Source organism: Erpetoichthys calabaricus, chromosome 17, assembly GCF_900747795.2.
Source record: "Erpetoichthys calabaricus chromosome 17, fErpCal1.3, whole genome shotgun sequence".
NCBI classification, from domain to species: domain Eukaryota; kingdom Metazoa; phylum Chordata; class Cladistia; order Polypteriformes; family Polypteridae; genus Erpetoichthys; species Erpetoichthys calabaricus.
This window is the reverse complement of record NC_041410.2, coordinates 47,824,258-47,838,880: the sequence shown is the minus strand read 5'-3', so window position 1 is coordinate 47,838,880 and position 14,623 is coordinate 47,824,258. Positions and strand designations below refer to the sequence as shown.

The following is a 14,623-nucleotide window of genomic DNA, read 5'->3' as shown; positions in this document are numbered from 1 at the left end:
TTTTTCACTGGTGCACCGCAAAATACACATCCAACAGAGTGTGTGTTAGTGGAGGTATTGAGCGGTAAAAATGGACAGGGAACATTCTGAAACTGAAGCTGTAGCAGACGATAAAGTTGAACATAACAGAAGAACTTTTGATGAAAAAAGGTGCTGTGTCTTATCTGTAGATACTTTGGTTTTAAAAGGTCGGATGTGGAGCATTATGTTCAAATGTATGAATACTGTTTCTATACTACTGGAAAATACTGCAAGCCAAGTTGTACTTTATTTTTCAATACTGTGTAATGTATCTGGTTACTGTGTAATACTGTGATGGTGCCGGTCCCCTACAGACTCCCTCTTCCCACATGGGAGTCGGTTGAACCAACACCGTCGATAGTTATGACTGAGATGAGCTGAGAAATCTCATTGAAGCCAGGGGATGTTGGAAAGTGCTCAAGTGCTTTTGTTAAAAACAGTCAAAGTAAAACCAAAAGTGTCCATTGGACAGTGTTCAGAAAAATACAGTACCCAAATAAATAGCAAATCCATAAAGCCAGTGAAATGTGGGGATAAAATCCATAATAAATATATCCATTAACATACAGTCTCTCTCCTCGCCCGATCGCAGCACACCACCTTCTGTCTCCACGGCTCACCCTTCACTGGTGTTGCTGACGGAGCCTTTGCAGCACGAACTGCTTTCTGCCAACCCGTTTTGGCTGCTGCCACACTGCGCAACCAGACCGTCCGAGGTCGGCACACCTCCCGTCTTCCTTCGTGCTCACTCAGTCACTCCTCAGATCCATTTGGAGGTCTTACATTTCGCTTGCACCACTCCACACGCTTACTCAGTGGGTTGAACCAGCCCCTAGACCGCCTAAGCCTGCACTCCCTCACAGAGCACCAGCTCGTGCTGCCTTCTCCTTCCTGGTGTCTGGATCGTCTCCCATGACTGCCTTTTCCCTTCTTTAACCTCCTTGTGGTTTTTTTCCTTCCCCCATCCTGCCGGCCCATAAATATACGTCTCCGTCCGTGGGCTCAGCGCCTTATTCACACGCCACATTAAGCCGATGAAGCAATTGAGAATGATCATATGTGACTCGCCCCAATCACCTCATCAACTCCCTGCGGTCGAGCAATCGCGCCCACGAAGACTGACACTGCGAATTGGATTTAAAAAATGGACCATTATTTGTTTTTCTTGACCCACTAAACAACAAAAATAGTATTATAAATGCAAGTTGCAGTCATCTCCAAGTTGCACTTGTTTTATTTTAGTTTGGTGAATACTGTGTAATGCACCTGGGCTTGAAGTTTTGATGTAATAGTATTACTGGAAGTTGCACTATTTTATTGTTATTATTTATTAGTTTATATATTATGCAGTTTAATGATGGTAAAGTTGTTTAAAAAGTCACTTTAACATGTCAGTGGACAGAGATTGTTAACATTAACAAAGTGTAGTTGGTTTACAAAAAATTTGTCATTTATTCCTTTTCTAAGACATGTTCAGTGCAATACAACTGAATGCCTCTTTGGATGGTTGACAATTTGTTGTCAAAGTTTTAGTTTAAGCGGTTTGCAAAATTTGTTCGATAAAAAGGTTCTATATTTTGACAGCAACTGTCATGCACTGTGATTCCTTCTCTTCATTAGTGCCTCCCCCCCCTTTTGAAAACTCACTTTATGGAGCCATGCAAACCTGTATTAATACTTGTGTGCACATTAAAATGTTTTTTTGTACAATGTACAATTCTCATGACAGTGGAATTGGTTATTCTTAGCCAGTCTACTGCAGTAATTGCAGTGGAAAATGTGGTTAACTCATGCATGGGAAAAAATACCGTTGAATACAGTGAAACCGGTACAATCTTGAAAAACACTGTGATATAGAATTTTGGTCATACCGCCCAGCACTAGGGCTCCTCAAAAAACGCTGAAAGACTACCTTCACATTGCTGCCATCCTTGCTGGGCTTACATGCGACTGCTTTGGTAAGCGATATGCTTCCCACATGGTGCTTCGCATACTTAAAAGATCAAACAGCACGTATTGATTTTTGATTGTCGGAGCAAGAGAGAGAAAAAAAAAAAAAACAAAAACTCTCTGCTCCTGGCGGAGGGGGTGTGAGCAGGGGGGCTGTTCGCACCCCTAGAGGATACGGACGCTCATCTAAAAGATCTTCACTTTGCTCCCTTCCGAGCAGCTGTTTTGTCAAGCGACATGTATCCCGCACGGTGCTTCGCATACTTAATACGTGCTGTTCGAGCTTTTGATTGTTTTTCACCGTTTCACTCTGACATTCTCCGCTCCTGACGGAGGGGTTGTGAGCAGAGGGGCTGTTCGCACACTGGCCTAGAGGATACGGACGCTCCTCTAAAAAATGCTGAAAGACTACCTTCACATTGCTGCCTTCCTTGCAGCTGCTTTGTCCGGCGGTACTTCGCATACTTAAAAGCCAAACAGCACGTATTGATTTGATAGAGAGAGAGAGAGAGACACACACACACACACACACACACAGAGACAGAGACAAATATTTTCTGCTCCTGACTTACACTCCTTTGAAGAGGAAGATATGTTTGCATTCTTTTAATTGTGAGACGAGATTATATTATATTATATATATATATATATATATATATATATATATATATATATATATATATATGAATGGAAGAGAAGGTCTGTGATACGGTTTGCATATTTGCAGTTGGAGATCCACAAAGGGAGAAAAAAACGAATCACGTATCATAAAATAGTTTTATTCCTGAGCTTTCAACCCGTCAGGGGTCTTCATCAGAGGATAATGCTTAGACTTACAAGAATCAAAGGCAATATATAGCAACACATTCAGTGGGGGGTGGGTGGAGGTGACCAAGTCCGTATGATCAAGGGGGGTGTTTGGGGGAATGTGTATCGTTAAATTAAAGTGCATATGTCCTTCTTAAGTTGGCATATGCTGGGTTTATGTCCAAGTGTCTGTTGATGGCATTTTCATCTGATAGCCAAGACTCGGCCAACTCTCTGGCGCTTTTTGTACTGGCCTTAAATTTCTTTCACGTTGTCCCAGTTGAATGTGTGTCCTGTCGATTTAGTATGTGCATATATCAAAGATAGTGCGTCCTTTCTTCTGACGGCGTTGCGATGTTCCTGTACACGTGTTGAGATTTTTTTTGACGTTTGTCCTATGTATACAGCTGAGCAAGAATTGCATGGAATACTATAAACTGCGTTTCGTGTTTCGGCTGTCGATTTCTTGTTTTTAGCATTAAACAGGACCATGCACAGATTGTTGGTGGGTTTATGTGCTATTTTGATGCCCCACTTGGTCAGGGTGCGTGCCGTGCCTTCTGACACATTATGGTGGTACGGGAGTGAATGCCAGGTGGGGTGGGGGTTCTGATTTACGTCGCTTGTATGCTGATACAAAAAGCGGCAGAGAGTTGGCAGAGTCTTGGCTATCAGATGAAAATGCCATCAACAGACACTTGGACATAAACCCAGCATATGCCAACTTAAGAAGGACATATGCACTTTAACGATACACCCCCCCCCCCCCCCTTTGATCATACGGACTTAGTCACCTCCACCCACCCCCCACTGAATGTGTTGCTATATATTGCCTTTGATTCTTGTAAGTGTAAGCATTATCCTCTGATGAAGACCCCTGACGGGTTGAAAGCTCAGGAATAAAACTATTTTATGATACGTGATTCGTTTTCTCCCTTTGTGGATCTCCAACTGCAAATCTCACACACACACACACACACACACACGAATGAGGTGGGCAGTATGTCCAAAATTCTATATCACGGTATTTTTCTAAATTCTGCCGGTTTCACGGTATTAGACGGTATTTTTTTCCCCATTCACGAGTGGATGTTAACCACATTTTCCACTGCAATTACTGCAGTAGACTGGCTAAGAATAACAGACTGTTATGGGAATTGTACATCGTACAAAAAGACATTTTAATGTGAACACAAGTATTAATCCAGGTTTGCATGGCCCCATAAAGTGATAGTTTTCAAGGGGGTGGCACTAAAGAGAAGGAATCACATTGCATGACAGATGCAGTCAAAATATAGAACCTTTTAATTGAACAAATTTTGCACAAGCTTTAAAATATGATTTTGACAACATATTTTCAACCATCCAAAGAGGCATTTAGACTTAGTAAAATATCCAGAGGTGTTTGTCAAAAGTTGGATTGCACTGAACAAGTCTTAGAAAAGGAATAGTAAATATTTTTTGTAAACCAACTACACTTTCTGTTAATGTTAATCTCTGTCCACTGACACGTTAGTGACATTTTAAACAATTTTACCATCATTATGCATAATATTTAATTAAACTAATAAACAACAATAAAATACATAATAGTATTACTGATAGCTGCACCATTACTTCAAGGCTTCAAGCCCAGGTGCATTACACAGTATTCACCAAATTAAAATAAAATAAAAGTGCAACTTGGTGATGACATCTTACCAACTGTACCATCATTTAGGCAAACTGCATTAATATGGACCTTGCTTCAAGCTAAGCTACATACATAAATAATAAAAACTGCAACTTGCATTTATAATGCTGTTTGTGGTATAGCCCTATGGAAGCGCATTAGGGCCACTGAAGAAAAAAAAATATGGACACTGAATAAAAAAACAAACTATATGTCGAGAATAAATTCGACATGTTGACTGTGTCAAGATTAAAGTCGACATTTCCACTTTAATTATAAAATAAACTATGAGAATAAAGTAGAATGTTGTAAACTAAACTTCATCCTAAAATCAATGTTTAATTTACTAGATTTTATCAAACCCCGTCACAAGTTAATGCAGCACATCAAATACTTTGTGTTAAGTGTTCCCCGACCCAGTCATTAATCACTACGCTTCTTAAACTGACTTCCTCCGCACTAACGGCAGGCGCCTGCAGCAATCACCGCACAGATAAACGTCTTTGTGAAATTAAAACTAATTAACTTAGCCGATCGAGTGTTCAGAACTTTAAAAATATCTTCGTTATACATGTTTAATTATGCCATCAATTCAGAGTTGCGCCCATTTCTGAACGAGTCGCCAGCACATCGCAGGATCAATACAAGCAAAACATACACTAGCACGTACAAAAACAAGTACAACTTGGCTTGCAGTGTTATCCAGTAGTATAGAAACAGTATTTACACATCTGACCTTTTAAAACTAAAGCATCTCCAGGAAACGGACGAGATTCCTTTTTTTTTTTTTCCCGGCAAAACTTCTTCTGTGTCATTATGTTTAACTATCGTCAGCTTCAGTTTCAGAATACTGTCCATTTTCACCGCGTGGCATACCTATGCTACCGCCCACTATTTGGTGGTGTAGCAGTAAAAAAAGAGCCCTAGTTCAACAAATCTGTGTTTAGCGGTGTAGCAGTGAAAAAGGTCCCCACGTGAACAGTTTCCCGCTGTGCCACATTCCGAACGTCGTTTAGGCAATTTAAACCGGTGTTGCGGTATAAGAAAAATCCATATCTCAAAAAAAATAAAAAATGGTTTTCGGTATGAACCAGTATACTGCCCAGCACTAATACATACACACACACACACACATACAGTAATCCCTCGCTATATCGCGCTTCGCCTTTCGCAGCTTCACTCCATCGCGGATTTTATACAAGCATATTTAAAAATATATCACGGATTTTTCGCTGCTTCGCGGGTTTCTGAGGACAATGGGTCTTTTAATTTCTGGTACATGCTTCCTCAGTTGGTTTGCCCAGTTGATTTCATACAAGGGACGCTATTGGCAGATGGCTGAGAAGCTACCCAACTTACTTTTCCTTCTCTCTCTCTTGCGCTGACTATCTGTGATCCTGACGTAGGGGGTGTGAGCAGGGGGGCTGTTCGCACACCTAGACGATACGGACGCTCGTCAAAAAATGCTGAAAGATTATCTTCACGTTGCTACCTTGTGTGCAGCTTTTAAGTATGCTGCACGGTGCTTCGCATACTTAAAAGCTCAAAGGGCACGTATTGATTTTTTTATCTGTCTCTCTCTGCTCCTGACGGAGGGGGTGTGAGCTGCCGCCTTCAACAGCTTTGCTTTTAAGTATGCGAAGCACCGCGGCACAAACAGCCCTATTGATTTGTTTGCTCCTTTGAAGAGGAAGAAATGTTTGCATTCTTTTAATTGTGAGACTGAACTGTCATCTCTGTCTTGTCATGGAGCACAGTTTAAACTTTTGAAAAAAAGAGACAAATGTTTGTTTGCAGTGTTTGAATAACGTTCCTGTCTCTCTACAACCTCCTGTGTTTCTGCGCAAATCTGTGACCCAAGCATGACAATATAAAAATAACCATATAAACATATGGTTTGTACTTCGCGGATTTTCTTATTTCGCGGGTGGCTCTGGAACGCAACCCCCGCGATGGAGGGATTACTATATATCTATATATATATATTATATATATATTTGCAGTTGGAGATCCACGAAGGGAGAAAAAACGAATCACGTATCATAAAATATTTTTTTTCCTGAGCTTTCAACCCCTATCAGGGGTCTTCATCAGAGGATAATGCTTAGACTTACAAGAATCAAAGGCAATATATAGCAACACATTCAGTTTGGGGGGGGGGACTGGGAAATGGGTTGTATAGTTTAATCATTGTTTATATGCCCTTCTTAAGTTGGCATATGCTGGGTTTATGTCCAAGTGTCTGTTGATGGCGTTTTCAACAGATAGCCAAGACTCGGCCAACTCTCTGGCGCCACACACACACACACACACACACACACACACACACACAAGGGGTGGGCGGTATGACCAAAATTCTATATCACAGTATTTTTCTAAATTATCCCGGTTTCACGGTATTCGACGTTATTTTTTTCCCCATGCATGAGTGGATGTTAACCACATTTTCCACTGCAATTACTGCAGTAGACTGGCTAAGAATAACCTGTTAGACTGTTATGAGAATTGTACATTGTATAAAAACACATTTTAATGTGCACACAAGTATTAATACAGGTCTGCATGGCCCCATAAAGTGATAGTTTTCAAGGGGGTGACACTAATGAAGAGAAGGAATCACATTGCATGACAGTTGCAGTCAAAATATAGAACCTTTTTATTGAACAAATTTTGCAAAAACAAACAGATTTTGACAACATATTTTCAACCATCCAAAGAGGCATTTAGACTTAGTGAAATATCCAGAGGTGCTTGTCAAAACTTGTATTGCACTGAACATGTCTTAGAAAAGTAATAGTAAATATTTGTTGTGAACCAACTACACTTTGTTAATGTTAACTCTCTCTGTCCACTGACACGTTAAAAAGTGACTTTTTCAACAACTTTACCATCAATAAACTGCATAATATTTAAACTAATAAAAAACAATAAAATAGTATTATTACTGATAGCTGCACTATTACTTCAAGACTTCAATCCCAGGTGCATTACACAGTATTCACCAAATTAAAATAAAACAAGTACAACTTTGTGATGACATCCTTGCCAACTGTACCATCATTTAGGCAAACTACATTAATATGGACCTTGCTTCAATCTAAGCTATATACATAAATAAAATAACTGCAACTTACATTTACTGTATAATGCTATTTGTGGTATAGCCCTACAGAAGTGCATTTGGACCACGGTGAAGAAAAAAAAAATACAGTAAAGAGGGAAGAAAAAAAACAAACTACCGGTATATGTCAAGAATAAAGTCGACATGCTGACTTTATTCTCGACATTTCCACTTTAATTTTGACACTTATGTCAAGATTAAAGTCAACATTTCCACTTTATTTTCAGTTTACTTCATAATTAAAGTAGAATGTCAAACTAAACTTCATCCTAAAATCAATGTTTACTTGATTTTCTCAAACCCCCGTCATAAGTTAATGCAGCACATTAAATGCTTTGTGTTGTGTTCCCCGACCCAGTTGTTAATCACTATGCTTCTTAAACTGACTTCCTATGCACTAAGAGGAGGCAGCAATCATCGCACAGAATCCATTCATTTCATGGTATTCCTGCTCTCTAAAAATTTAGAATGCTAAGATAAATACTTGATATTTTAATGATGAAATGCATTAAAGCAGGTATTAAAAAAGCACGGTAGGGAGACGGTAGTGCTGCTCCCTGGCAGTAAGGGGTCCCCCAGGTGTAAGTTCAGTGTAGAGACCTTTATGGCAGGTGTGACGAGGCTCCAAAAAACTGGATGTATGAATAGCTATCGCACAGGTTTAACTTAAATATTGTGTAAATGTTTTTTTTGATCTGGTGGTCGGAGACACTAACACAGAATTCAATGCATGTTCTTCTGAGCGGGCTTTCTTTATTGCACGCGTGCTGTCTCTATCTGACGTACCAAAACCCCAGTTGCTATCCTTCCTTTTTCTTCTTTCACCACATAACCACATAACCAGTCACCACACGATAAACGTCTTTGTGAAATTAAAACTAGTTATAAACTTAGCCCACGGAGTGTTCAGAACTTTAAAAAATATCTTCGTTTTACATGTTTAATTATGCCATCCATTCAGAGTTGCGCCCATCGCAGGATGAATACAAGCAAAACATACACTAGCAGGGTCAATATAGCACAACAAAACCCCACATCCTACATGACTTTGAAAGGAAACTGAAGCGCTGAGTAAACCCACCAGAAAAACATGCAAATGCAAGGCAGGCACGCCGCCGTGCCCCCATATGATTAATGCATGCTTTAATGCATTTCACCATGAAAATTATATCAAGTATTTATCTTAGCATTCTAAATGTTCAGAGAGCAGGAAGATCATGAAGTGAATGTATTCTGTGCGGCGATTGCTGCCGGCGCCTCCTCCTAGTGCAAGAAGAAGTCAGTTTAAGAATCACTTAACACAAAACATTTAATGTGCTATATAACTTATGACGGGGTTTGAAAACATGTCGTCACACTATTACACAGTACCCAGGTACATTACACTGTATTGAAAACAAATAAAACAAGTACAACTTGGCTTGCAGTATTATCCAATAGTATAGAAACAGTATTTACACATCTGACCTTTTAAAACTAAAGTATCTCCAGGATCTCTGTCCATTTTCACCACGCAGCATTCCTATGCTACCGCCCACTACTTGGTGGTGTAGCAGTGAAAAAGAGCCCTAGTGCAACAAATCTGTGTTTAGTGGTGTAGCAGTGAAAAAGGTCCCCACTTGCGCCACGTTCCGAACGTCGTTTAGGCAATTTAAACCGGTGTTGCGGTATAAGAAAAATCCATATCAAAAAAAAAAAAATTAAACGGTTTTCGGTATGAACCGGTATAACGCCCAGCACTAATATACACACACACACATATATAATAATATAATATATAAAACCCGTTTTAAATTTTAAATGCATACAAGAATCACATAAATTTGTTTATTGCATCAAGGCTTTTTGACTGTCAGGATCCTCTATTTCAACAAAATGCAAAAATTTTTTTTTTACTAAATTATAAAATGCTCTGGTTGAAATAGTGACCTTTGTGTTGTTAGGGTTGGTTTCGACCCAGTTATGATAATACGATGATAAAGCAATAATTAGAGCCAAAACTGAAATCCTAAGTGCACTGTCAGCTGACACACTGACGACCAGCTCCTCTCCTAATCATGTGAGCTTTCTCATTTGGCGTGGCTTTCCAGTATACCTGCACAAAAACAAAAACAAAGATGGGCATGTCCAGACATGTGAGATGAATTCACTCATTTGAGTGGCCATTTGACTTGCAGAGTGCACATTTACAATTTGCAGCATGCAAAAATGAGAAGATTTACAGTGAGCCAAGTTCTGGATCATATTTTTGGTGAAAATGAAGGAGACGACACAGAGCAGCATAGCGATTCAGATGAGCAGGTTTCTGAGGAGGAAGACAATGTGGAGTATTATCCAGAAGACGCACACATCTGAGTCGGATGAGGAGGTCACTGGTGATGAAGCTGCTCCTGCTGAAAGATTCAAGTCCAAAAATGGTAAGATCTTTTGGAGCTCAGTACCTCATGATGTACATGGCAGGGCAGCTGCTGCAAATGTCATCAAAATGACCCCTGGAATCACAAGGTTTGCTCTGACCAGAGTCGGTGACATCAAAACATGTTTTGAGCTATTTATGCCATTGTCACTAAAAAGAATCATCATTACTATGACGAACCTTTAAGGGAAAAAAAAAAAGTCCATGGCGACATGTGGAAAGACATTGATGAGGAATACCTGGATGCTTTCATTGGTGTTCTTCTTGCTGGAGTGTACAGATCCTGCAATGAGGCCACTGATAGTCTATGGGACGCATCAATAGGCAGAAATATTTTCCGGGCAACAATATCACTTCAGACATTTCAAATGATATCAAGAGTCCTCAGATTTGACAACAGAGAGAGCAGAGTGAGATCTGACAAGCTTGGTCCCATCAGGGATGTCTGGGAGAGATGGGTGCAGCTCCTTCCGCTGATGTTCAACCCAGGGCCAGAGGAGACAGTGGATGAACGTCTTGTCCCTTTTCGAGGAAAATGCCCCTTCCGGCAATACATACCCAGTAAGCCAGGGAAATACGGCATAAAAATCCGGGCAGCCTGTGACGCAAGAACCAGCTATGCCTGGAATCTACAGATTTACACAGGCAAAGCTGCGACTGGCATCCCTGAGAAAAACCAAGGAAAACGTGTGGTCCTTGATATGACCACTGGACTGCAGGGTCACAATATCGCTTGTGAATTTTTTTACCAGCTATGACCTCGGACAAGAACTTCTCAAGAGGAAACTTACCATGGTGGGAACAGTGAAGAAAAATAAACCTGAGTTGCCTGCTGAAATCTTGCAGGTGAAGGGCAGGGCTCCACTTTCCTCAGTTTGCTTTTACAGACACCACCACTGTTGTCTCATATTGTCCAAAAAGAAACCGGAATGTGATACAGCTGCGTCTTTGTGAAGAGTAGACATGAGTATCATCAGGAAGTGACAAAAAGCCGACAATTACCCACGACTATAACAAAAACAAAGGAGGAGTGGACAACCTGGACAAGCCGACAGCCACATACACATGCCAGTGAATGACCAGAAGATGGCCAATGGTTGTGTTTTGCAATATCCTTGATGTGTCTGCATATAATGCATTTGTGTTGTGGAGCCACATCCACCAAGGGTGGAACTCAACCAAAAAAAACAAGCGGAGACTTTGAGGAGTTGGGAAATTCCCTTGTCAAGCCACACATTAGGCGAAGGGAACGGGTGCCCCGAGACCCAGACGCTGCAGCCTTTGTCAGACAGCTGCAGAGCTCACCCAGCACTCCATCCTCACCAACACAGAGAGCAACACAGAGAATCTGCATCAGCATCCTCCTCAGCCAGCCCTGCCTCAACACCAACCGAAACAGCCCCAACCCCAGTCAGGCCACCTGATTCGAAAAGAAAGAGGTGTCAGGTCTGCCCAAGCAGTAAGGGCAGAAAGACAAATGTGTTTCAACTGCAAGAAATCTCTGCAAACAGTGTCACTTTTTGCCACACATGCCTCTAAACACACACATACACAAGCATGTTCTTGCACACAGAGGTTTTTACTCTGATTTAGCTTTGTATTAGTTTTGGAACTTGTAATTGATTTCTATTTGTTTGATATTCTTGATTGGTTTTTATTTGACCATGCAAATATATTTTGTGTCATGACCTGTTCTGCTTTTCATTTTTTTCAGTTTAAATTAAAGTTCTATTGCTGAAAAAAAATATTTTTTTGCCTTTTCTTGATGTAAATATCTATGGGTCGAAATTGACCCGTAACACCATAGATGTCACTTTAGTTAATATTAAAATGAAAAAATAAATAAAACAAAATTTATTTAAGAGATGTGTTCTATACCCCTCAGTATTAGTCAGGTAACACAAGAACCTTTTATTTATTAATATGATTCTCTTGAGGTTCATTTTACCATTTTTTTTTTTTTTTTTTTTTTTTTTTAAATTGAAATCAAGGGGTATACTGACAAAAAAAGGCGCAGAGGCCCACAAGTATTAAAACCAACATTTTAATGGATAAGGAAGCCTAACAAGGTAACCAAGAGATGAAACAAATTGGATGATAGCTTACTGTTTTTAGTGTATTTTATAGCTGATTTAATACATGGGTCAAAGCCAAACCGTTAACATAAGAGAACAGAATGCTAACATAAGAGGAAGGTTAAGAAGAAAACTTAAATTGAGGGAAAATATACCAATAACATTTTGTTAAGGATCTGTTTTTTTGTGAAGCAGCCTTAACACAGCTTTTCCGCTGTTTTATAAACGAACGCCATATAAGGTCTTCCTTTTTCCTTGCTTCGCCAAGGAAGGAGCCTTTTTATTTAATCCACGGGTTCTTCGCTTTTTTTTTTTTTTTTCCTTTTTCACGATTGTTATAGTTCTGTTTGTATACCACGTTGTCAGTTCAGCACTCTGGTTGTAATATGACCAAGCCGTGCAAGCTTACTGTTAAGAATGCAACGTATAGTTGTACAGGAGAAAAGCAATCTTGCCTCAAATCAATGGCAACCTTTTGTAGGTCTATGAACTTAATTTAAACTTCGGGTTTACACGGTGCTTTCTTTCCGACGTGCTGCGTTCTACGCGAGGTTAGCCAAGACCCGGCACTTAAGTTTCTCACTACAGCAATTTTTAATCCGTTACAAAGTCATCCAAAGTGTTGTTTATACCTCGTGTCTTCTCATTAAACTTGTATCTCGCAAATATGGTATTGCAAATGGCAGCGGTAGCGTTTCTATAAACTTAATTTAAACTTACGTTTTACACCGTGCTTTGTTTCCGCAGTATAGAAGTGATCACTCGTGCTGCATTCAGTCAGTTCACGTGAGCCGCTCTCTTGTGCCTTCTCAATTGTGTAATGAATGTTTTCTTCAGGGTTCTTCCTTGTTTTCAGTTCACGTGATTACGTAGGAGGCGTGATAACGCGATACGCGACTCCGCCTCCTCCATTACAGTATATGGACCAAAAAAAAAAAAAAAAAAAAAAGAGGTTCCAGTTATGACCGTTATGCTTTGAATTTCGAAATGAAATCTGCCTAACTTTTGTAAGTAAGCTGTAAGGAATGAGCCTGCCAAATTTCAGCCTTCCACCTACACGGGAAGTTGGACAATTAGGGAGGAGTCCGTCAGTGAGGGCTTTGCCTTTTATTAGTATAGATATACTCGCAAAATACCCGCGCATCGCAGCGGAGAAGTAGTGTGTTAAAGAGGTTATGTAAACATATATACACACACATACATATATACACATATATACACACATACATATATACACATATATACACACATACATATATACACATATATACACACATACATATATACACACATACATATATACACACATACATATATACACACATACATATATACACACATACATACATATATATACACACATACATACATATATACACACATACATACATACATATATACACACATACATACATACATATATACACACATACATACATATATACACACATACACACACATACATATATATACATATATACACACATATATACACACACACACACACACACACACACATCCCCGTGTTTTGCAGCGGCGAAGTACTGCTTTTAAATTTTTTAAGAAGAAAACTTAAATTGAGTGAAAATATACCAACAATAATTTGTTAAGGATCTGTTTTTTGTGAAGCTGACTTCACACAGCCTCTCCGCTGTTTTTACGATTGTTCTGTTTGCATACCACGTTGTCAGTTCAGCACTCCAGTTGGCATATGACCAAGCCGTGCAAAGTTACTGTTAAGAATGCAACGTATAGTTGTACAGGAGAAAAGCAATCTTGCCTCAAATCAATGGCAACCTTTTGTAGGTCTATGAACTTAATTTAAACTTTAGGTTTACACGGTGCTTTCTTTCCGAAGTACCTGCACTCATGAATATGTCTGTATGCGTCAGTTGCTCAAATCCCCGCGGTTCGCACCGGCAAAGTTCTGCTTTTAAATTTTTATTAAGAAAAGAAAACCTTTTAAAATTGAGGGAAAAATACCAACAACAGTTTAAGGATCTGTTTTTTTGTGAAGCTGCCTTCACTCGAGTGATCACTTCGAGCGGACTTGCTGGCTAACCATAAGCGTTACCTGGTAGGTAACCACCCATACAATCAGATTGTGAATCAGACTACGAATGCCGTGAATGTAATTACCCCGATCTACATGCTGTCAAATAAACGAACCACACGCCGTGGCGCAATTTTAGGGGCTTCGCCTCTAGCGCCGACGTCCGAGGTTCAATTCCCGTAAGGGAGTGAAGTGAGTGGGTGGTTACCTACCAGGTAACGCTTATGGTTGGCCAGCAAGTCAGGTAACATCAGCCACGGTGCCTTCAGTTGTGAGAAGCAGATCATAGAATGGATGAAAATAGTTTACTGTCAAATAATGCAAAGAGTACGCGACACGTCTTTCCCCCTTATTCTTGGCTCATCAGGCGTACACACATTGCACTCGCTTACGGTAATCGAACCTCGGACGTCAGCGCTAGAGGGGCTTCGCAGCGGTGAAGTATTGCTGTTAAATTTTAATTAAGAAAAGAAAAAACTTAAATTGTGTCTTAAAAAGAGGTGTAAAG

At 39.9% G+C, this 14,623-nt stretch overlaps 2 protein-coding genes across 3 annotated transcripts in view; one reads left to right on the top strand and one right to left on the bottom strand.

Moving 5' to 3' along the window:
* ubl7a (ubiquitin-like 7a (bone marrow stromal cell-derived)) overlaps positions 1–14,623 on the top strand; it is a 1,205,533-nt gene that overhangs the window by 499,269 nt on the left and 691,641 nt on the right. The gene's annotated exons all lie outside the window — the stretch shown is intronic.
* cpeb1a (cytoplasmic polyadenylation element binding protein 1a) overlaps positions 1–14,623 on the bottom strand; it is a 171,216-nt gene that overhangs the window by 97,066 nt on the left and 59,527 nt on the right. The window lies entirely within an intron of this gene.